General features: G+C 40.1%; 1 protein-coding gene across 1 annotated transcript in view; it reads left to right on the plus strand.

Moving 5' to 3' along the window:
• Positions 1-17,926: 17,926 nt before the first annotated feature.
• The window catches only part of ATP8B4 (ATPase phospholipid transporting 8B4 (putative)), a gene marked incomplete at its 3' end in the record, with an annotated part of 127,898 nt that continues 123,733 nt past the window's right edge, over positions 17,927-22,091 (plus strand). Inside the window, exons 1-2 of the mRNA XM_025212073.1 lie at positions 17,927-18,003; positions 20,084-20,181. The remainder of the gene's footprint in view (positions 18,004-20,083; positions 20,182-22,091) is intronic.

Genomic DNA, 22,091 nt, shown 5'->3' on the forward strand with positions numbered 1-22,091 from the left:
GGAGGACATACCTAGATGGCTGTCCCTACAGAACCCAAATTTCCTCAGTCCTGGTCCTCTATCTGTGTGATTACATCAAATATTTTAACCAAAGAGTCTAGAAAATGTGAGAAAACAAAGAGAAAAGAGGTGGGCAAAAACCTCAGCTAGGCAAGCAACCAAAACCAAAATAAACAACAGACCTTCGTGTTTGATGTTTTTAAGTCAATGATATGGGGTTTTTATTAAAAGATAAATGCACATATAATTAGGTAATTAAGTTGTCTTTTCTATGAAGGCATACCATTGTGACTACAGCCCTATTCATATCACACCTTATGGAAAAGGATGCCTTGGTCTGTGTCATTTAGAGTGTAATATTTACATCAAGGTTATTTTCTCTTTCTTGGATGATCTGGTAACAATTTCCCAATCAACAAAGTAATATTTATGTGTACTCTTATTAAAATAAACTGTGTTAAAACCTGAGGGGGAAATCATTGCATGAAGTGATTTACAAGTTATATATACTGCACAGAGATCAGGATCTTATGCACACCTCAATTTTAATTCAGAGAAAACCATGTCATTCAAATTTCTTTCCTCTTCCTGTTTTTCTCAGCTTCTCAATTAGTAGTTGGATGGACACCCTGATGACAGTGAATCTTGTAATTTAGTCATCTAATTCCTCTTATTTTCCTTCCCCTCTGGTTAAATCTTGTCAAATCCTTTGATATTTTGACTATTTGTAGAATTTATTTCTTTATCCAACAAAAACATTAACATCATGTTTGAAGTCTCCTAAATTATGCATGTTTGGTGTATGTTCTTTCAGGTGCCAGTCTGCTAATCTTGTCTTTCCTTTCACACTCTCCTCTGATGCTTTTAAGTCTTGTTCCTATTTAGGCGCTGATCTTGTAGTTGCATCTGTTTGGGAGGATCACCTCTCTTACGCAGAGCCTCAATGAACCTCCAATTACACAAGCAGCTTACATGGATGCCGTTATAATAGTAAAATACTATAACAAACGTACATTCTGTTTCTTTTATACCAACAATAGAATGGAAGACAGTCCATGTAGGGATAGGTCAGGTATTTGGGAAAAGCTTTAGTTTGTATAGAAGTCTTATCTGGATAATGGAAGTTAAAAGTTGGGTGGGGCTTTTCAGCCATAGCTGGGAGTGGAAGAGTCCAAGACAGGAAAAGTTTCAGCCAGTTGGTTGTGAAAAAAAAAGTCTGAGAACTAATATGAGAAGAAAAGAACATCTGAGGGGAATAAATTGATATTTTTTCAATCCTGTCTGACTGAAGTCAGACTCTCTTAAAATGGTTAACAGTCTTGGATTGCAGTTAATAAAGCTTTTAGGTTGGGACTACTGTGAATGTGCAAAAAGATAGGAGAGATTAGAACATTTCCAATTTTGTTTTGGGCTTTTTTCATGTCACTGGAATGGGAATCTGGTATTACCTGCTGTTCACCAGTTTATATTATGATTTTGTTTTTATATGGAAACTAATTTATGGAATGTTTGAAATGGGTTGAAATTTTGTTTTGTAATTTTTTTTTTCAGAGTTGGGAAAAAATAGGTAACATTTTCCCAGCGGTAGAACTTTTCATTTCTACAGGGAGATCTAACACTCTCTTGAGCAAGTTGCCATAAAAGCAACTGAAGTTTGAACTTCAGTTAAAGCACGAAGCTCTGTGAAAAATAGTGTCTTTTCCTAGGTTATGAGGAAAACTAAGATCAGTACAAACATGCTTCCAGTCATGGCTTTTTAGAGCCTAATTGAGTACTGCCTATTTCTTAACAACATGGAATACATTTCTCTACCTGGCCTGAACCATCATTTCCAACTGAGAAAGCTTCTGTTTTAAAGTAAATATGCATAATGAAAAGAGAGAACAAAATCCTTCCCACCCCTGTAAAGACATGGGAGAAAATGGTGGTGTGAAGGAAAAATAGTGTCTGAAGCCTGAAATTTCCTACATAATTTTGCCTGTGTTCTACGTATTAAGATGTTTATTTAGAAAAAAATACAGTATCTTGATTGTGCAAATACAACAAACAGAAATTGCCTCATTTCAAATATTATAATCAGTAAAAACAAAAATTTGCTGTTCTTCATTTCATTCATATCACCAAGGTGTGAACAACCTAGCCTGGATTTTTAAATGCTATTACTGTATTAATTAACAGGCAATCCTTTATCATTCTTTGTATTTACAAAATAAAACATCAAAGATTAAATATAAGAACTACGTCCACAAGAACTGTTAAATATAACTGCAGATACATAGTCTTTCTATTCCCGTTCTTTATTTTTTGGTTAATTTTAATTTAAAATATTACTATTTACATCAAAAGCCTACTGTGAAGTATGCTGGAGGTGCGACATGTAAATTGTAGCATTGATATTGGCACTTTTACTTGTGCATGTTTTGACTTGAGATTTTTAACTGTTAAACTTTAATATGGCTTTAATACTGGGTTTTTTTTCCAGTTATAACCTCTTCATTTCAGTTAACTCCTATGCACAAAGAATGGAGCCCTACTATGGTGGAACTTGCAAATATAAAGGACCATCTGCAAGGAGCAAATTGTAGGATCAGGGCCTTAATTATTAGGCATTTTCTTATTTCTTGGAAAATGGATTGCGTGAATGGCATTACTTCAGTTTTGGTTCTTCCTATGATTGAAACCCAAAGACAACCAGTAAAAGTGGTTGCTTGAAGATCTTTTTTCTGATAACTACACCACAGGAATGGTTAAAATAAGGTGAAAAGTATGCTTTACCCAGAACCTAGTTTGAACTGATTATTCTAAAAAAAAGAAATATATTGAACAGTTTTCTTAACACTCGCTAGATGGCACCTGAACTTCAAAAATGACTGCATGTTTTCTTGCAGATCTGTCATTTTAAAGGGAGTAGTCATCAATTCTTGAAGAAACCATATCTAATTCAGCATTGTCCTTACTGCTTTTCAACAGATGGTCTCTCAAATTAAACCAGATAAGATATACAGTGAGTGTTCAGATCATTTTCTGATTCATCACCATTTTTACTTTTTCATATTGGGTCCATTGTTGCTTATTGATGGGGAAGAAATTTCATTCATCTGTCACTTCTTTATTGAATGTGCATGCTTTGCTTCTTTTAAGAAGACCCTTAAAGTATTATACTACTGTGCTAAAACCAAGAAATAATATTGTTACTTTTATCCTCAATCTACCTGTTGATTTCAGCTAGAACAAAATATTGTATGCTATTCAGATTATGTTAGTATTCACAAAATGTAGGCATCTGTGTCTTTTTTCCTTAAATTTGCTCTTCAAAGAACAGATACTAAGCTCATTATTTGCTAAGTTTTATAGATTCAGTGTCTCAGATTTTTATCAGTATTGGGAAATTTGTGAAATTTTATTAAAGCACTGTCAAATAGAGATTGGTTTTAACATGGCCTATTTTAACAATAAATGCATTTGAAAAGGTGCTGTTACTGTCTTATTAACTGAAAAAGATTGTCTGAAGTGGTGAATGGTGTATGTGAGGGTGTACATTAAAGAAAACAGGGTTTAGCAAGTACTTATCTGAATAAATATTAATGCTATGGTATTTTGCTTTCTTTAGGTATTTCATATTTTAAACACCAGGCACAGCTGTAAAGAAAATTCTTGCTAGGTTAATTCTAAAGACAATTTTAGATTGGAAAAGAGAGGGTACTGATGCATCTTTGTATGTTTATATGGGGTACAGGGCATCCCTCTGTTTGCTTTGTTTCGTGTCTGAAGGCCCCATCTTGCATCCTTTGCACAAAGCTCCCATTTAAGTAAGTGGGAGCATTGGATATACAAATAATAAAAGATTAGGCCCTGAATTTCCCCAAAAATAGGACAGATAGTGTTTGTTTACTGTTTTGGAGTGCTTCATTCTGGTTGTCTATAGTCCATATATATTGGCCTTTTACTATGGTTTGTTATATGCAATGGAAATCACCTGGTTGTCTCCTCGCCTCTGCAAACTGGCTCTGTTTTTGGGGAGACTTTTACGGAGGGTGCAATGCAAAGGTGTCATGAAGTAGGTGCAGTAATCCTCAACTTTGAGTCTGAAAGTATGGGGGGAGAAAGTAAGTTAATGAAATGATTAACGTAGTTCTAACATTAAAGAGGATCTGCAAAATAATATTAAGTAAAATGGTACTCCAGCATTGCCAAGGGATCATTCAGATTCTTTCTTTCTTCTTTGTTCCAAAAAAAAAATAAAAAATCGCGCAATAAGGTCACCTAAAGTACCGAGATATTCCAATCAACATATTTTTCTTAAAGGAAGCATAGGTAGGATAACCAAGAGTTCAGAAACCATATAGTCTTGATGAAAGTGTAATTCGTGTATGTGTGTAATTCCTAAGCTTATTTTTTTAAATGTTTAAAATCTAGTGTTTTGCCACGTTGTTGAATTTGTCTTTACGTTCTTGAATCTGTCTTTACATTTTTGTTTGCTTGTAGAAAATTAAGGGAACACAAAGAGGCAGACCATAGCATCTTTTTTCAGTTGAGTCTTGGAAGGCTCTAAATTGGTCTTGCAAGATGGAGTCATTTGGTCTAACATCTCTCTTTACAGATTGATTTGGATGTACAAACTCTATGAAGTGAAATACGACAAGAAAAAGAACAAAGTCTTGCACAAAGGATCATAGGAATGTAGGGATGGAAGGGACCTTATGAGGCAGTATTGTCCTTGACTAAACCATCCCAGCCAAATGTCTGCCCCATCTGCTCTCGAAAATTTCCAAGGATGGAGATTCCACACTTTCTCTAGGTCACCTGTCCCAATGCTTGAGCACTTCCGTAGTTAGAAAGTTCCTCCAAATCTCCAACTTAAGTTTCTTCTGCAGAAGTTTGAGGTCATTGCTCCTAGTCCTGTTCTCTGTGACCACAGAAGAAATCTTATTTTTGTCCTCTCTCTGTAATCACCCTTCAGATATTTGAAGTTTGTTAATAAATTTCCCCTCAGTCTTGCTTTTCCAGACTAAATAACCCTAGTGCTTTAAGACTTTCCTCATAAGTCTTGTTTTCCAGGCCTCTCATCATTTTTGTTGCTCTGAACTGGACTCTTTTCAAGAAGGATGTGGACAGTTCAGAGTGTGGGACTAAAATCTGGACAACAGTATTCAGGTGCTGAGTAGAGCAGAAGGATTACTTCCTTTCATTTGCAAGCAACAATCCTGTTAATACAACCCAGGATGCTATTTGCTTTTTTTGCAAGGGCACACTGTTTGCTCATATTCATATTATGACCTACCATAACCCTGAGATCTTTCTCTGTGGTACTGCAGCCTAACCAGTCATTCCCTGATCTGCATTTGTGCATGAAATTATTCTGTCCCAAGTGGAGGACTTTCCATTTGTCCTTGTTGAATCTCATCTGATTGAGTATGGACTATTTTTCCAGTCTATCTAAGTCATTTTGGATCCTAGCCCTACCCTCTTCAATGCTGCCTGCAAATTTGCTAAGTGCGCTCGGTTTCATTGTCCAAATAATTAACAAAGATATTAAATAATACCAGACTGAGGACCAGACCCTTGGGGTACACAACTTGATACTCATCCCACCTAAACAATGAGTCATTGATGACTACCTGTTGAGTATATCTATTCTTTATTTTCATAATGTGTTAATAAAAATGGCATATGGGACAGTGTCAAAAGCCTTACTGTAGTCCACTGCTCTTGCCCTATGCACAGAGCTGTCATACTATTGTAGAAAGAAATCAGGCTGGTCAGGCATGACTTGCTTTCGGTGAATCCATGCTGGTTGTTCCTGATCATCTAGCTCTTCTCTAGGTGCTATACAATGGATTCCTTGAGGATCTGCTAAATGATCTTTCCAGGTATTGAGGTCAGGATGACCGGTCTGTAAGTCTTCAGACCTTCCTTAAAGATGGGCACTATATTACCCTTTTCCAGTCATCCAGGATCTCACCCAACTTCCATGAGTTCTCCAAGAGGATGGCCAATGGATCTGAAATTACCTTAGTCAGTTTCTTCAGTACCCTAGGGTGCATCCCATCCAGCCTTGCTGACTTAAAAGCATTTAGCTTCTCTAAATTAGCCCTAACGGGTGTGTCCAGATGTGTATGGACGTTTGGTTCCTTAGGGACAAGTAGTGGTGGTGTACCATGTGCTGCTGCTACTTGTCCCTGGGGAATGCCTGTGTCGTGTGCTTTGGCATGTGGCAAGTTGCCCAGGCTGGATAGGGGAGGTTGGGGCCAGCACTGGGCTGGCCTCAGAAGCCTTACCTAGAGTTTTGGGGGGCTCCTGGAGCTGCAGCTGTGACAATTCTACCGTGTGGAGCTGGCTGGCAGTGGATAGCCTGGCTCCGCTTTTCAGCAGTGCGTGCTGGCCAAGCGTATGTTGCTCTGATTTTTTTCCTCTTTTTTTATGACCCCTGAATTTTTAGGGGTAAAAAAAACCATGAGAAAAAAAACCTGGTGCACTACATGCTTGGGGCACTGCATGCTCAGGCAATGTGCCATTGTAGTGCGGAGAACACTGGACTGTGTGGTATGTGGACCTGCAAACACGTTTGCAAACATACTGTATGACCATACTCATCTGGATGTGCCCAACTTGTTTTTCTATTACTCTAGTGTGTTTATCTCCTTCCCTATCTTTGCTGCCTACTGCACTTATCATCTGATAGCTGCCCCATTTGTGAAAACTGAAATAAAAAGGCATTAAATCCTTCTGCCTTCTCTGCATCATCTGTAACTAGATTGCCTTCTGCATTCTATAAGGGACTTATGGTTTTTCTGGTTTTCCTCTTACTTTTGACACATTTGTAGAATCCCTTCTGATTGCCTCTGATGTCCTTTTCCAGTTGCATCTCTAATTTTCTTCCTGCAAGCCCAGGCAATTTTTTTTTTACTCTTCCCTAGTATTATGACCACATTTCCACTTCTTATAGGATTCCTTTTTGAGTGGCAAGTCCTTTAAGAGATGGCTGTCTAGCCAGGCTTGTCTTCTGTTGCACTTCCCATTTTTGCATCATATCAGGATAGCTTGCTCTTATACCTTTAAAAGGGCTTCGTTATAGTACAGCCAGCTCACTTGGCCTCCTTTTACCTTCAGACTTGCATCCCAGGGAATCATGCCTACCAATTCCTTGAGTTTGTTTGCTTGTCCTTTTAACTCTCTTTCTCCTTCCTTCCCTTAAGATTTTGAACTCTTATCATTTTGTGGTCACTGGCCACATCTATGTGAGTTGCAGACTGCGCAACTGTTCAGTTGTTTAGTACTTGCATAACCAATTTCTACATGACTGGCCAGTAACCGACATGACTGTGCAGTAGCGTCCCTGCACAGGTTTTTTCTGATGCTACTGCACAGTAGCTTGTGGGTTAGTGCTCCCCAACACTACACAGTAGCAAAAAGCAACTGTGGAGTAGCATCTTGTGTAGATGTTGCTACTATCACCCAAGTTACCTTCCACCTGCACATTCTCAACCAGTTCCTTCTTGTTTGTGAGCAGTAAGTCAAGAAGAGCTTCCCTACAAGTTGGACTTCTTACCATCTGTATCAAAAAGTTATCAACACTATGTTCCCAAGAATTTGCTGGACTGCTTGAGCACTGCTGTTTTCCGCTCCCAGCAGATGTTCCAATAATAGTTGGGTATAAATTGGCCCATAAGGTCTATAGATTTTGTTGTCATAAGTCACTCATTGCCACAAGTGGCAACAGTGTATTTCAGGTACAGGTGGTGTACCCATGTCAGAAAAGTCATGTTACCAATCTGGCAAGTAGCATATGTCCCAGCTGCCTGCGGAGGGTTCAGGATTGAGTGTCTGGTTGGGGGTGGAAAGGTAAGAAAGGTTCATTGACTTAACAAACACACGACTACGCGTAGTAACAAAACAACAAAGACAGACAATAACAATTTGCATTGGCAACTTATTGGCAGTCCCCTCTGATGCCTGATGTATGACAAGTTTCTTTTTTGCAAAGCTCAGTGAAGTCAGGCGTCCCCGATCAGCGCTGTCTGAAGAATACCAGGAAAGACCCTGGTATTCAGTTGTTGGGCTCCTTGAGATCCATGGGCCCACCGAAACCAGGTCAAGAGCTAATTTTAAATCAGTAGCTTCTTTCACAGAGCTGCATCTCCTTTCATAAATGATTTCCGGATGTGCTAGCCAATTTATAACTTTTGAGCTATGCTGATAACTTATAGCCATCCAGATTTTCCCAATACAAACTTTCCATAGGACTGACAAATAGCAGTATAAGCCTTGCATTCTTTCGATAAGGTTAATTTTTACTACGCCACAGGGCCTACCACTACTTCTACAAGGCCTTGCTAAATTTACTAGGCCTCATTACTCTTTGACTTTAATTAGGCTCTTAACAACAACATATAGCTTAATATCTAAATAAATGACAGAAAAACACTTGGTCTAATCCTCACAGAGCGCTCAGCAAGCACTTTTATCACACAGACATAATTTTAGCTGTCACAGCATCACAGCATGTGTAGATGCCATATTGGATTCTAAGATGGCTGCCGTGAATTCACAGGGTGGTTTCAGTGACTTGTTACAGGTCAGCATCACTGGAATGACTTAGGTAAATTCAGGTGGTACATCTTGCAAGGTTCTTTTCCTTCTTAGTATGTCGGTGCTTTCTTCAATCTCAGTTGGTTTCAATGGTTCTCTTTGAAATGCTGCCATTCAGGTTGCATGAAATGTTTTGTTTCTCATCTGGTGTTTCCTCCAAGGTGTCAGTGTTGTCCAATGAAAACTGAACAAAATGATCAGGAACTCCATTTTCCCAAAGTTCCTTTAAGTTTTTTTCACCAATGGTAGTCTTGATGGAACAAACTGTGAATATGGTATGCTGCATCCAGCAGCCTGGAGATTTTGTATCGGCTTCTTAGATCTAGTTGTGTTACCAGGCCTAATCCAACATGTTTTGGTGTTAGCTTTTTGCCCCTTGATTACAGGTAAACCAAATCCTGACATATAGTCAGTATATCTGTGTTTAAAACCTGACAGTTTTAAATATGCTGTGATTTTTACCTCATGCTATTGATTGGTTGGGGGGCCCTGGTGACCCCACCGCTTCCTGATCCGCTGGGAGTTTTTTGCCTCCCAGCTGATCAGCAGTGAGTGGCGAGGCTGATGGGACCCCTCTACCAGTCAGCAGCAGGGAGGGAGGAAGAAGGGGTTGCGTGGTGAAAACAGCAAGATTAAAGGAGCCCCCACGCAGCGTACTTCTGCCTCAATTTAGGTAGATCCCTCACTATAATTAAAGTCCCCCATAAGAAACAAGCCCTACCATTTGGAAGCTTATCCAGTTGTTTAAAGAAGGCCTCAGTCGCCTCTTCCCCGCAGTTTCATGGCCTGTAGCAGATGCCCACCATGGTATCCCTCCTGCTCTCCCCCATGAACATTATGCAGAGGCTTTCAACAAGCCTACCTGTTGAAAGATGGAACAACCGTATGCAATTGGATGGTCTGGAAAATAAATGTTTGACAGATCTGATAGCTTGATTTCCTAAAAAGTAATTTGCAAGAATAGATATGACAATTTGAGTTTTTCAAAGTAGGTTGAAAGGAGCTTCTATATAATGCAATTTGTGTGGTGTGGTATGCATTTTTTTTTTACTTAAAGTCCAACCTGATGGTTGCTTTATATTTTTATAGAACCAGAATTTAACAAAAATATGTAATCTGTGCTTAATAAGTGATCTCTTGTTTTGACAAGTATTCCTTGTCTTCCAAAGTTGAAGCTCAAAGGAAGAGGCAACTCTGTGTTTGAAATGAAGCATGTAAACAAATACTCAGCTATGAGGGTCTTAGTGGACAACCTCCTAAATTGTTTAATGGTAGGACTTCCCTTGGAAGAATACAATGCCTCGTAGTGAAAAAATTCTGGAACATTAGTACCAAGGAAGTTAGTAAGCTTTTTTTTTCCCCTGGCAGGTAGATATTCAACCATTTAAACATAAACTCTATACAGGAACTAGTGAGGGGCTTATTTGCAACCTTGTGATCTCTGTTTGAATAATGCTGATGCTTGAGGTTGTTTGTATATGTGGACCTTGTTAAACCCCTGAAAAGAGAGGGGGAGAGAGAATGTCCAACCAGTTACAGTATCTGGATCAGTCATGTGAACTTCCTCACCAGCATGGGTTGTTACTGATCCAGAATTTTAGTGAGAGGCCTCCTTTAGCCGGCACAGAAAGATGCAACAAAATTGGTCACTCTGAATAGCCATGTTTACTGTACTCCTTCAGTTTTCAAGGCTATAAAGATGATTTAAATTTGAAAGATTTGCAGGTTTAAAATAATCTCACAGCATAGATGCCTCTTAAAGAAAATATAATGGCACAAAAATACCGATGTAGAAATATCTCCCCTACAGATGCTCAAACCCATTCAATTAAAAAGTTGTAGTTTTTTTTTTTTTTAAATCAGCTGTAAAATAGGAGCAGCAGCAAGTTCTGTTTAGAAGTTCCTACAAAGGTATGTGCTGTAGTATGACTATGGCAATGATGGTGTAACAGCTGTGCAGGTTAAGGACAGGCAGCGAATACAATGGTAATATACTTTTTAATGCTCAGTTCACTCCCCAACTCTTTTCCAAAAGTAACGGCCTTTAGCAGATTGGAAGTGGAACAATAGACTTCTCTCCCATCTGTTACATGCAAATCTTATTTTATTTTACAAAATCAATAAAATGGTGATTATGATGAGAACGTGTTTCATAAGGAAGATGAAATTCAGCAGTGTAAGAACTGTGTTGGTATATATAGTATGGTACAGTTTTATTCAGTACTCTCTAAAGTGGTACTAAGTTTAGTGACAGATCACATTAGCAGGATTATAGAGGTGACTAGTATTCCACTTGGAAATTTTTGTACCAAGACAAAACAGTACATTATAATGCTGAATATGTAATCACTGGCTTGTACTATTCAGCATATCAGTGAGTGCCAAACACATGGCTTCCATAAGTCCTACTGTAAAAGCGGATGGGGTGGTCCTGTTTACTTAAACTCCATGACTGAATATGCATGTTCAACATCAGAATAATCAAGACAATGTGAAAAATTCTGAACTGGATTGCTTTGTTGTTCATTTAGGTGCCATGCTTGTGCCAGCTGCGTGGGAAAACGTGTGTGTCTTCCCGTAGCAAGAGAGCTATATTAAAAGTGAAAATAGTGAATATTCTAGAAAGAATATGGTTAAAATTCACTTACTTTGCAGAACTAGAAAATATACAATAGCAGCACAATGAGGCAATAGTAAAGTGAATACAAGTACTGTAGTTTGCATGATGAGTCATTGCTTTTCAAGAATACCAATGTGTTGTTGGTAGCTGGTGACAAACGCTCCTCCTTGCTTGTTAATTAGAATTAATGTATTGAACATTGCTTAGCCTCTTGATCTAGGAAATTTAGAACAGTGGTTTTAAATCTGTGGTCTGCAGACCCCCCAGGGGTCCGTGGACTGTGTCAGAGGGGTCTGCAAAAAATGACTATAATTAATCAAAAGTATGAGTACCCCCACTAACAATTCAAAGAGGTCCACACCCCCTTTTGATATTTCCAAAGGGGTCTGCACCTCCATTCAAAAATTTGTAAGAGTCCACAAATGAAAAAAGGTTGAAAACCACTGCCTTAGAAGAATAGGCTTTCTCAAGACATGTTTATCTTCTGGTCAGTCTGGAAATACCAGAGGAACAGATTTGGTCCACATTGCAAACAATATGCTGCTGTGTAGAACTGGATAAAAGTGTGTGGAGAGGTGGGTAGTCAAGGAAATTAACTACATGATTTTATATGTTGATAAGGACTCTGATTCTTGATTTATGACTTAATCTGCCAATCCGTAGTTAGATATTCAGTAGGGCTGTGCAAAGCTTCAGGTGGTGATTTGATTCAGAGGAGATTTGGCCCAATTCGGTGGCAGAGTCTCCGAATCCAAATAGAATCAGGGGACCACTAAAAAGGTCTGAATCGATTTGAAGCTCTCTGAATCTTTGGAAAAAGATTTGGAGCGCTTTGATGATTTGGACAGCCCCTACCCACTGCAGCAGGGAGCTGCAGCTGGACTTGGAGCTGGTAAGTAGGGGGCAGGGGAAGGGAGCTTGGGGGAGAGAGGAGGAGACTATCGGGGGACCTCTGCCAACCCCCATCGCCTGCCTGCTTCCCCAGCCCCCTGACCTCCACCCGCTTCCTCAGCCCGCTCCCCCAGCCCCCCGCAAGACTGCCCCACCCACCCCAACTCCGGCCCTTTAAGGAAAAAAAAAAACTGAGAAAAAACCTGGGACTCACTGCTCTATGCCATATGCATAGAATGAAAACTATGATTCTTCTTGCATAGACAGCCCTAAATGACATTGGCCTTTTTTCTATTTGCAGTCATACCGCCTTGTAAACTAGATAGGAATTTGCTATCTTGTAATACCCCTGTTGGTCTGCTTTGGAAGTGCTCCTTTTCATGTTTCTCCTCATTTAATATCAGGTTTGGATTGCTGTTCCCTCATATGTATTAATTTTCATCTGTCCATATGAGCATTTTTGTTTCACTTGGCTATGACCTGTGACGTTTGTGTAGGGACTGTAAATTGGACAAGACATTTGTGAATGCATTGGGTGGAGAAGGTGCCCTCCTCCAGCTGGCTTTAGAGTTAGCAAAGGTTGTTTTTAAAACTAGTTTTGTTTCTTTAGCATTTTACTTTCATTTTAGGTTGCATTTGTTTTATTTTTATCTACTGTTGTCTGTGTTCACCTGGAATTTTTTGCGTCTTCAGTAGTAAACAGTGAGCTTGATTCCCCCTCTGTGCCCGTCTTTGAAGAAGTCTCTGTAGAGACCCAGCCTTAGACAGTATCTTAGTTCTTTTTAGTTAAGATGGATTGATTTAAATCACTAAGTGGAAAGTTTTGATTTAAACATTCAGTTTTAAATTAACTTCTCCATTTGTACTTCTTTTATATTTTAAAGAAAGGTACATTCTTAGCGGCTGATATGAAACTACTTTCCAGTTAAGTACAACCTTTACACTAGATTTGGAACATCTTTTTAGCTACTTGGAATGCTACACTAGAACTCTGTTTAAGCAGTTGCATACGTTTGTATAATTCACATTTTAGTATGTTAGACAATGGTGAAGGATATGTGGCTTGTTTACTATCACATTGCTTATTTAAATAGTTACCGTATTTACTCAAATCCAAGACAAGTTTTTTTTTCTTATTCAGCATGGGGCGAGGAGCCCTTCATCTTGCATTCAAGTGCTGAGTATGGGGCAGGCTTATTGGAATTAGAGCCACAATCACTGCCACATCTCATGTGCCACCTGCCCCCTACTGGCTCTCTTCTGCCTCTGCTCCTGCTGCTGCCTCTACCCCCCTTCTCTCCCTGCCCCTGACACCATTGCTTACCCTCTGGCATAGCTCTAGCTCTCGATCAGAGCATGGAGCACGTGGTTGTTCCAGCTCCAACCAGGCCACGCTGGGCTAGGGCTGAGGCTGGAGCTGCTGCTGTTGCTGCTATGTGGTCAGGCTTTGCTGCAGTGACCATGTGCTTTGTCCCTGGGAGCCTTTGTCCATGGCTGGAGCCATGCTGGAGAGTAGGTGGCAGGGGGTACAGGATATAGCAAGTGCCAGGATATACAGGTACCACAGCAGGAGGAAGAGCAGGCACCAGGGGGTACAGGCACGGGGGGGGGGGGTACATGTAGTGACAAGCTTCAGGTGGTGGGTGGGTGGGTACTGGGGGGGAATGGAGGCCTGGGGGGGGCAGCAGTACAGGGAGGAGAATGGTTGAGGGGGTTAGGTGCCAGGGCATACAGGCACTTTAGGGGGACAGGGTTTAGGGCATGCAGCAGGGAGACAGGTGGTAGTGGTGGTGGGGACAAGTGGCAGGGGTCAGGCCTCTTGAAACTCTTGCTGCTTGCTCCCTGTAACAGAGGGGCTTGTCAGGGCTGTTTTAATGGTGGCCCACCCACCTGCCTTCTCGCCCACCACGCCTTGTTGTTAATTAGTTTATTGATGTAATTAAGTGGGAGGCTGCCCATTTCCTGCCTGGATGCCAGGGGGTGCTATCTGCAGCTCCATTCCTCCCCTACACCGCAGCCCAAGCCTCGCAGATGTCATCTAGATGTTACCATCATCACCGGCCCCCCACACTGGGCCCTAGAATCCTCCTAATTGAACCCCGCCTGGATTCCTCTCCTCAGGCGGTCCCATCCGCTTTCATACTAGGCAGCATAGCTCCCTGACCCGCTTCCCCTTTGGGTGTGGTCCCCCCGGGACTCTTGGCTCACTAGCCCTGGCCCACCTCCAGGCCAGTTGGGACCCCAGGCCCTCAGCTCTTGGGTGTTCCTCACGGTGGGCCCCCCGGCCCTTCAACCCTTCTGGTCCTGGCCCCAGCATTGACCAGTCAGGGGAAGTCCAGACAGGCGTGAGTCTATGGCCTTTTCTCTCTCCAGGGGTCCACCCTCCAAACAAGGGGTAACCCACCCAGTTGTGGGGGCTAGGTGTTAAGGCACCCTGACCCACCTTTCACTGGGGAAGTAACTGGCCTGGCATTTCCTGGGGGCTCCCATGCCACTGAGAGCCCCACCAGGCCACCCACTCCCAGCAGGATGCAGTTTCAGGTTGTACCCAGGAGCCTCCTGACCATCCCCTACAGCTCCTCCCTTACCTCCAGATGATACCAGTAGCCCTCTGACCAGGCAATGTTGTTGCCTGGCCTCCAGTAGTAAAACTGCCCTGTTTATATGGGCAGCCCTTGGCTCAAAAATGGTTGCCCTCATCAGGCACCTGGCACCTGCTAACTCCACGCCCTTAAAGTGTCAGGTACAAACAGTGCCCTGCCACACACCCCTACATTGGTGAAGGGGCTGAATTTAAGATAACCCACCAATAATATAATTTATATATGGAAAATTCTAACAAATTTATAATATTTCCAAATATAAATCTAATTACTGGGGGGTCGTCTTAAATTCATAGTCTTGGATTTGGGTAAATGCAGTAATTACGTTTTTGCTCATGAATTTTATCACAAGTAAGGAGTATGAGACTACCCAAATGAGCTCAGTAGCTGATCTTGATAAGATATGCATAAGTGTCTCCTAGTGTCAGAGGCCAGATTACAATGCCTGTAATGACTTTGCCAGTGTCTTGCACTAAGTGGCAAGGTGCCAGCGACTCCTTAATACAGTATGTGCATTATGCTGCACATATTTATAAATCTTTCCCTCAGAAGTTAGATGTCCCCCACTAATCATTTATTTGTATAGGAAAACATTCAACCTGTAACTCAAAGCTGTTGATAGGAGCTCATGGATCTAGCTGTTTATTTGATGTACTTATTTTAAGGCCTAAACATACAATCTTTTAACATATTTTGTATTACATTTAGCTTAAGTTTAAAACAAGTGTATTTTAAAAATCTTTTTATAATTTAAATGACATTATATATCTGATCTTTTTTTCACTGTTATTTGATTTTTATCAAGATTGTTGGAGTGTTATTTTACCTTATTTATCAATTATAGTTAGTGGCTTGATGCATTAGTCATTTGGCCATCTCATTGATTAATATTTGTACATAATTGCAGTTCTTATAGCCCTGCCATGTAGCCTAATTCGTCAAAATGGACATATGCTGGATGTTCTTTGCTTGATGTAAAGGAAAGCTGCTGTTATGCATTTATGATTGGGTAAAATGTATGCAAAGCAACTGGCTGTGGGAGGGGGCGTGGGTGGTAGTTGCTTTGTTTTCTTTGTGATGAAGCATCTGGCTTGTTCTCTTGGGATAAGACCCATTACATTTGCTTTTAAAGGCGTTCTGTATATTGGAGCTGTCTTTATTTTTATTTTGGTTTGTGCAGTGTAAGTATTGCTTGTATCTGAACTAAAACTGGTTAAGGATTTTTCAATAAAATGATTTTCTTTGGAAAATGCTGCTTTATTGTAACTGAAACTTTTAATGGGAAAGGCTTAGTTTTGATGAAAATGGTGTTTGGGGAAGGGTGTATTTCTGGTTCAAGTCAGAGAGAGACCCCAGCAGCAATAATAGCTTGTTGATTAGGGTTCTTCTTTGGTTCTTCCATATTCTAGATCAGGGTCAGCATCATATGGCCCAGGGGCCAGATATAGCCAGCAGAGCCTGAGGGCTTTGCCTGTGCCTATGTCTGTGCCTGTGTCCATGCTGTGGCTAAGCAGCAAGGAGCTGCTGCTTCTTTCCTCCACCAGCTAGCATCCCTCTGGCCTATGCATGGGCCACAGCTTCCAGCTGGTGAGAAGTTGTGCTGGGGCTGGTTAACTGGAAGCTCCATCTACTCTGTTGCCATTTCTTCTTCTTCCTTCCTCCCAGCTGTTGTGCAGGTGGCAGCAGCATGGATGCAGCTTCCAGCTGCCTGGTCCAAGTACATTTCTCTATAGATTGCAAGCTGCACTTGTACTCATGCCCCAGCTGGGGAGCCAAGGGTCTTGGAGAAGTGGCAGTGTGGGCACAGCTCCCAGTTGCCTGGCCCTGGCATGGAAAGTGGTGGAGGAAAGTCCCCCCACAATTGATGTGCCACAAAAGCCACCTGGCCTGTGTCAGATGAGCCAGGTTGTTCTGGCCTGCGGTTTGAAAAGTTTGCCAGCCACAGTTCTAGATGAATGTCTTGACTTTCAGGCTCTCTGCTGTTCTGGGAGGGTCCTTCTCAATATCCTGTACTAGAGGTGTTGCATTTTGCATAAGTAATTGATATACATTGGGCCAGGGAGATGAAGAATGGGAACATTTTTGAAATCTTGTAATTTTTGACATACCAGCAAAGCAAAAGATGTTTATAATGCCTAGGCATGCACAGATGTCTGCATTTCTACTCTGTTTGGCTGTACCACCTCCACCAAGGCACCGGCATCCTCAGCTGTGAGGGACTTACCATGGCAACAACAATGTCTCAAAATATAAAAAGCTTAATAATCCATTTTCAGAAATCACTGCTTGCAAAGGTAATGGTTAGAAATGTTTTTTACAGCAGTAAATCATTTCAAGATAAAATATGAAGTATATATGGAGGGTAGATGAGCACAGTATTGTATTGAGGTTATTTGTTCCTGCAGTTTTATAATTCTTTATGTGCCAGGATGTAATCTCAGGGTTTTAGGCATCTACTGCACCTCCTGTAGTTTCTTTTTCGTCTCCAATCTCTCCCAGTCTTATCTGTGAGTAGGACAACAAAGTAAACTTCATACAATCCTTTTGTTACTTTCTCTTTGAAATAGGGAACATAATAGGCAAAAGGAAGCAGAACCTAGAGTATAGGACCTAGAGTATCAGCATGCCATACTGATCCTGATTTAAAAAACCAAAAAAACCTAGGTAACTGGCTTAAATTTAAGGGATGTTCTGATGAGGATATAGGTACAGATATAGTTCAACAGATTGAAAATACAATACAAGAAAAACATGTTTTCCTGAAGAGCGCTTCGTCTGAGATGATCTGAAGTGATTGGAATACTGTACCCTAAAGTATTTGTTTTATAATGTGGAAAGCATCCTGTACCCTGTAATATGATTGTGCCACTTGTTGGCTTTATAAAAGTGAGTATTCTTATTTCAGGAAGTGAAATGTTTGCTGAACTATATCATTATCTTGACATTGTTTTAATAGAAGGAAAAAGTCATAATTCCTTTGACTCTTATCATTACTATGTTTGTTCCTAGCTTTCCTTCTTTTTGATAGTCTTCTGCTAAGGCAGAAGTAGTAGTCTTTTACTCCATGAATGACACCAAGATCAGTACAAATAGGTGATGCCCTTACAGTTTATTCATGAGTTAAATTTTAGGGTTGTAAAAGCTTTGAAATATAAAGACTGGTTTGTAACTTAGTAGTGCATTTTACTTTCTCACTCAGGTATGTTGGTTCAATGGTGGATGTCTTCTTTGAATATGATATGCTGTACTCTTGGTGGGAAACAAAAGGAGACTCCCAAGGCGCACGGAGTATGACACCATGTAAGTGAACAGGTGTGGTATAGAAGGCAGCAGCAAACCAGCATCAATAGCTGCAGGAGGAGAAGCAGCAGTTCCCTTCTCAGCACATCTGTGAATTATTTAATTTTCAACCCTTTCCATTAAGGGTTTTTCCTTCCCTCTGCAGTTCCTCATTCTTTTCTGTTGAAAGACTACTCTTCCTTTCTAAGATTTTCTTCCAATGGTAAGTGGCCACTGTCTGACTTGTGGCTTTTATCTCCTTTTATAAAAATGAGAGAGTCCTCTAACGATCAGCTTTATTGATATTGTTTAGTAGCAAAATATTCAATATTTATGGTTGTTCTGCTGTTTTGTTGCCATATTTTTAACTCAGTGGTTACAGTTTTGTTTTAACAGCAGAACATTTTAATTGGCAGGAAGGACTAGCCATCTTACTCCCATCCTCCTGACCTGCAAACCATTTTAAGGTGGTAACCTTAAAAAAAATTATAAAATACAAAGAGAGTGATATAATTTCTGTGCCTCAAGCTTTCCTGGTTTGGGTTATAGTTACCCATTTTGAGGTGAGACTGAGAACCAATCTGGTGAAATAGCTATTGTTTCTCCTAATAAATTGGCACACCCACAGACTTATTCCCAGTGAGGGGTAATGAGATACTGTGAGTGAATAAAACATGACAGGATAAACATACCTGTCATCATAACCTCTAGTTTTGTGATGGGTCATATTGCTTTCTGTAGGGAAGCAATGCCTTTTGTTGATGTGTTAATGTGGCATTCATATCAGACTCCAGTTAACACTTATAATGTTATAAGTCAGGACTATATGTATTGTTGACCCTTATCTCAGAAACTTAAAAAAAAAAAAAGTATTTTACATTTTGTACTGACAGTAAGAGATATTTACAGCATAGTAATTGTAAGATCAAATTCTAAAATTATAGTGATAACTGCAGTTTTTATAGAAATGAGCTATGCATTAAGTCCTTGTATTGTTCCAGCAACACCTGTGGCCATGTAGCCATTAATTACTTGAACTAATGGCTATATGGCCACAGGTGTTCCTGGAACAATACTTTGCTCTGCTTCAATCCCCTAGTCTCTGTGCTGATAGATCTGCTCCTCCTCATCTGTAATTATGTAGCATATGCTTCTATATTTGTGTAGGATCATATAGTTATTTTAAGGAAGACAGTTCAATCTCTGTAACTGTGGGTACCCTGTAAAATGGGCACGTTTTTGGGGGGAGAGTGGGGTTGGTAATTTACAATTCCATTTTATTTTTAGGATAGTAGAACTGTATAAATGCTTTAGCAATGAATGCCATACTGTTGGCAGAAGGAAAGTAAATCTGAAAATGCTCTTAGAAAATAGAAAGCCCAATAGCTAATCATATTAAAAAGAGTAGGTCTGCTTATGGCAAAGCTTGTTGTTGGTAGAGAAGCGGAGAATGAAAGATTCTTTTGAAGGAATCACAAAATGAATACAGAAGGTGGAATATTCAAGTATTAAAAACTTGACATTTAAGTAACAAATAATGTCAATTGCCTGGTCTACAGTATAGAATTAAACTTGAATCAGATAATTAAGGATAATCAGTGATGCATGCTATATCAGTCTGCTTTAAGTATCTTACCTCTGCATAGGCAATTCTTCTATAGAATAGAGAAAAATCTAGCAGTTTTGGGATTAATTTACATTGTACCACTGCATTTATTAAACAGGAGATGGCACAGGCTGCTTTGCCCTGTGTTTTAATAATGTGTAATCCCAAAAGTACTTTAAAGAAAGTTTTGTAATTTTTTTCTGTTTTTTATGGCAACAGCCTTGCAGATAAGCTCTTAAAATGGCTGCAGAGAAAGATGAATATGCTTTTGACATGCTTCATGGGCATCAGATAAGAAATCTTAAATGGCTTTGCCTAAGGGTGGAGAATCCAGAAGATATATTGAATTGTTGAATACACATGTGTTTGTTGAAACCTGTTTTGTAGCACTTCTCTAGTGTGGTAGTGGTTATATTTACTATTGGAAATGTGAGTAATGTTGACTTTACTTCTGCAACCAAAATCCTTTTTCAAGAATACTTTCTTTGTGTTTAGGGTAGAACACCTGAGAACAAGGAGATAAAAGGACAAAATTATTTCCTTGCAATATGGTATCAAAAAGTAGGAGGGGCATAGCCAACTGCACTCTTCTGGTAAGTTGAGACAGTTACATGAATATAGGATTTAATTTTTAAATCTGGAAAGACCATTTCTGTCTCCTAGTTTTACATGTAAAGTCACTTTTCCTCTGAGAAGGTTCTTCAGTTTATAATGGTTTTTCATTTTACATTATATTCAGTGCACTCTTGCTGTTGGAAGCAAGTCAATATAAATGAATTAATTTGTAATATTTTTGTAATGTTAACTAATTTGATACCTTATTCATCCTTCAGTATTTCACATGCAAATAATACCTAATTTCTTTAAAAATATGTTTACTGGAAACAGTTGAACAACATTGAATATAAAACTAGTCACAAGAAATAAAATCTTTGCAAGCAGTATGTATTGATTTTCCACCTTGAATAAGTAAGTTGGGATTTCAAAATTACTTGAGCAGTACGTATCTAATTCATTTATGGGTTAATAAACATGGGTTATTAAATATGAGTTAACAGTCCAAATAGATATTTTACACATAATTGTATTTGTATTTTCTGTTGTAAAAGAACAAAATATTTATTAACCTGGAAATTGAGTCACTTTTGAATTGGACATTTTTGGTAAACTTTGGTGTTGAATTATAATCCTTCATGCAACTCTGAGTTGAGTGGAGTTATATCAAGGTTACATTTGTTCTTGGCTGTTTCTAAAGTTGGATATTTCTTTGTGGAAAGACTTCTCTGACTTGAAAAACTTTCAAATGTCTCTCTAGAATTGTAAACTACCTATTTTCATAATGTTAATGCTACTAAAACTAACTTCATTTTTAAACCAGAGCATGTTTACTGTATGTTCCAGAATGGAAATTTCTCACAGCTAAACAAGGGCCAAACTGTGTTCCTTAAGCAATATTCTTCTTGGAATTAATAAGAAGTTTTGCTAAAGATAAGGATCACAGATTTTTGTTCCTAAATATTTTTTAACTCTCTAGTTGCCTTGTTATTGATTTTTGAAGTTTGTGCTTTATGCTTGTGCTGCCTGGTTATTTCTATTTTGCTGTATCAGTAAGACTTTTTTGCTGTCTTCTAGGACTGTGCGAAGCTTTGGTCTCTGATTTGATTCCGCCTGATTTGGTGGCTGAATCTCCAAATCCAAACTGAATCAGAGGACCCTTTAATCTCTCCAAATCGATTTGGAACCCTCTGAATCAATTTGGACAGATTTGGCGATTCAGACTTGGATACAGCTTTAAATGATTTTTCTACATACCTCTACATAGCAGGGACTCCGAACACTGAGGTGCTGGGGCAGATGCAGTGTCCCACAGGAGTGCGGGGGGCTCCTTAGTGCGCTTGGCAGCAGACCCGGAAGTGGACCAGAAGCACTTTTGGTCCACTTCCTGGTCCACTGGGAAGTGCGCAGGGGGGTCCCTCCCGCACCTCCCTGGCTTGGGAACTGGTGCCTCCTGGGTCTGGGAGGGTACCTGGGGTCACCCTACAGCCGAGTGGGGGGAGGGGGGGTGCAGGGGATGCCCCTGGTGTGCTCCCTGGCAGACGTGGATGTGGACTGGAAGTACTTCCAGTCCACTTCTGGGTTCACTGCTGAGCATGCTGGAGAGCCCCCCGCCTTCCTGTGGGACACTCCATGTGCCCCAGCACTGCAGTGATCACAAGGTGCGCCTGCTACCTCAAGGTATGTAGAAAAAAACTTTTAAAGCTGTGCCTGTGTCCGAATCTCTGATTCGTTGAATCGGGGTTGTATCTTCAGATTTGGATTTGGCTGAATCGAATCCGGGACAGTGATCGAAATCAACGGATCAAATCACTGTCCCCAAAGATCCTTTAACCAGGAACCTCTGGATTTTAGTCCCAGCAGGAGCATTGGCACATCCCAGTCAAAATTCCCATCCTTGGCTGCAGTCAACACCCAAAGCTTCTGAGGAAGGTCAAAAAAACCCTGA

The sequence above is a fragment of the Alligator sinensis genome, unplaced genomic scaffold (assembly GCF_000455745.1).
Source record: "Alligator sinensis unplaced genomic scaffold, ASM45574v1 scaffold476_1, whole genome shotgun sequence".
NCBI lineage: Eukaryota > Metazoa > Chordata > Crocodylia > Alligatoridae > Alligator > Alligator sinensis.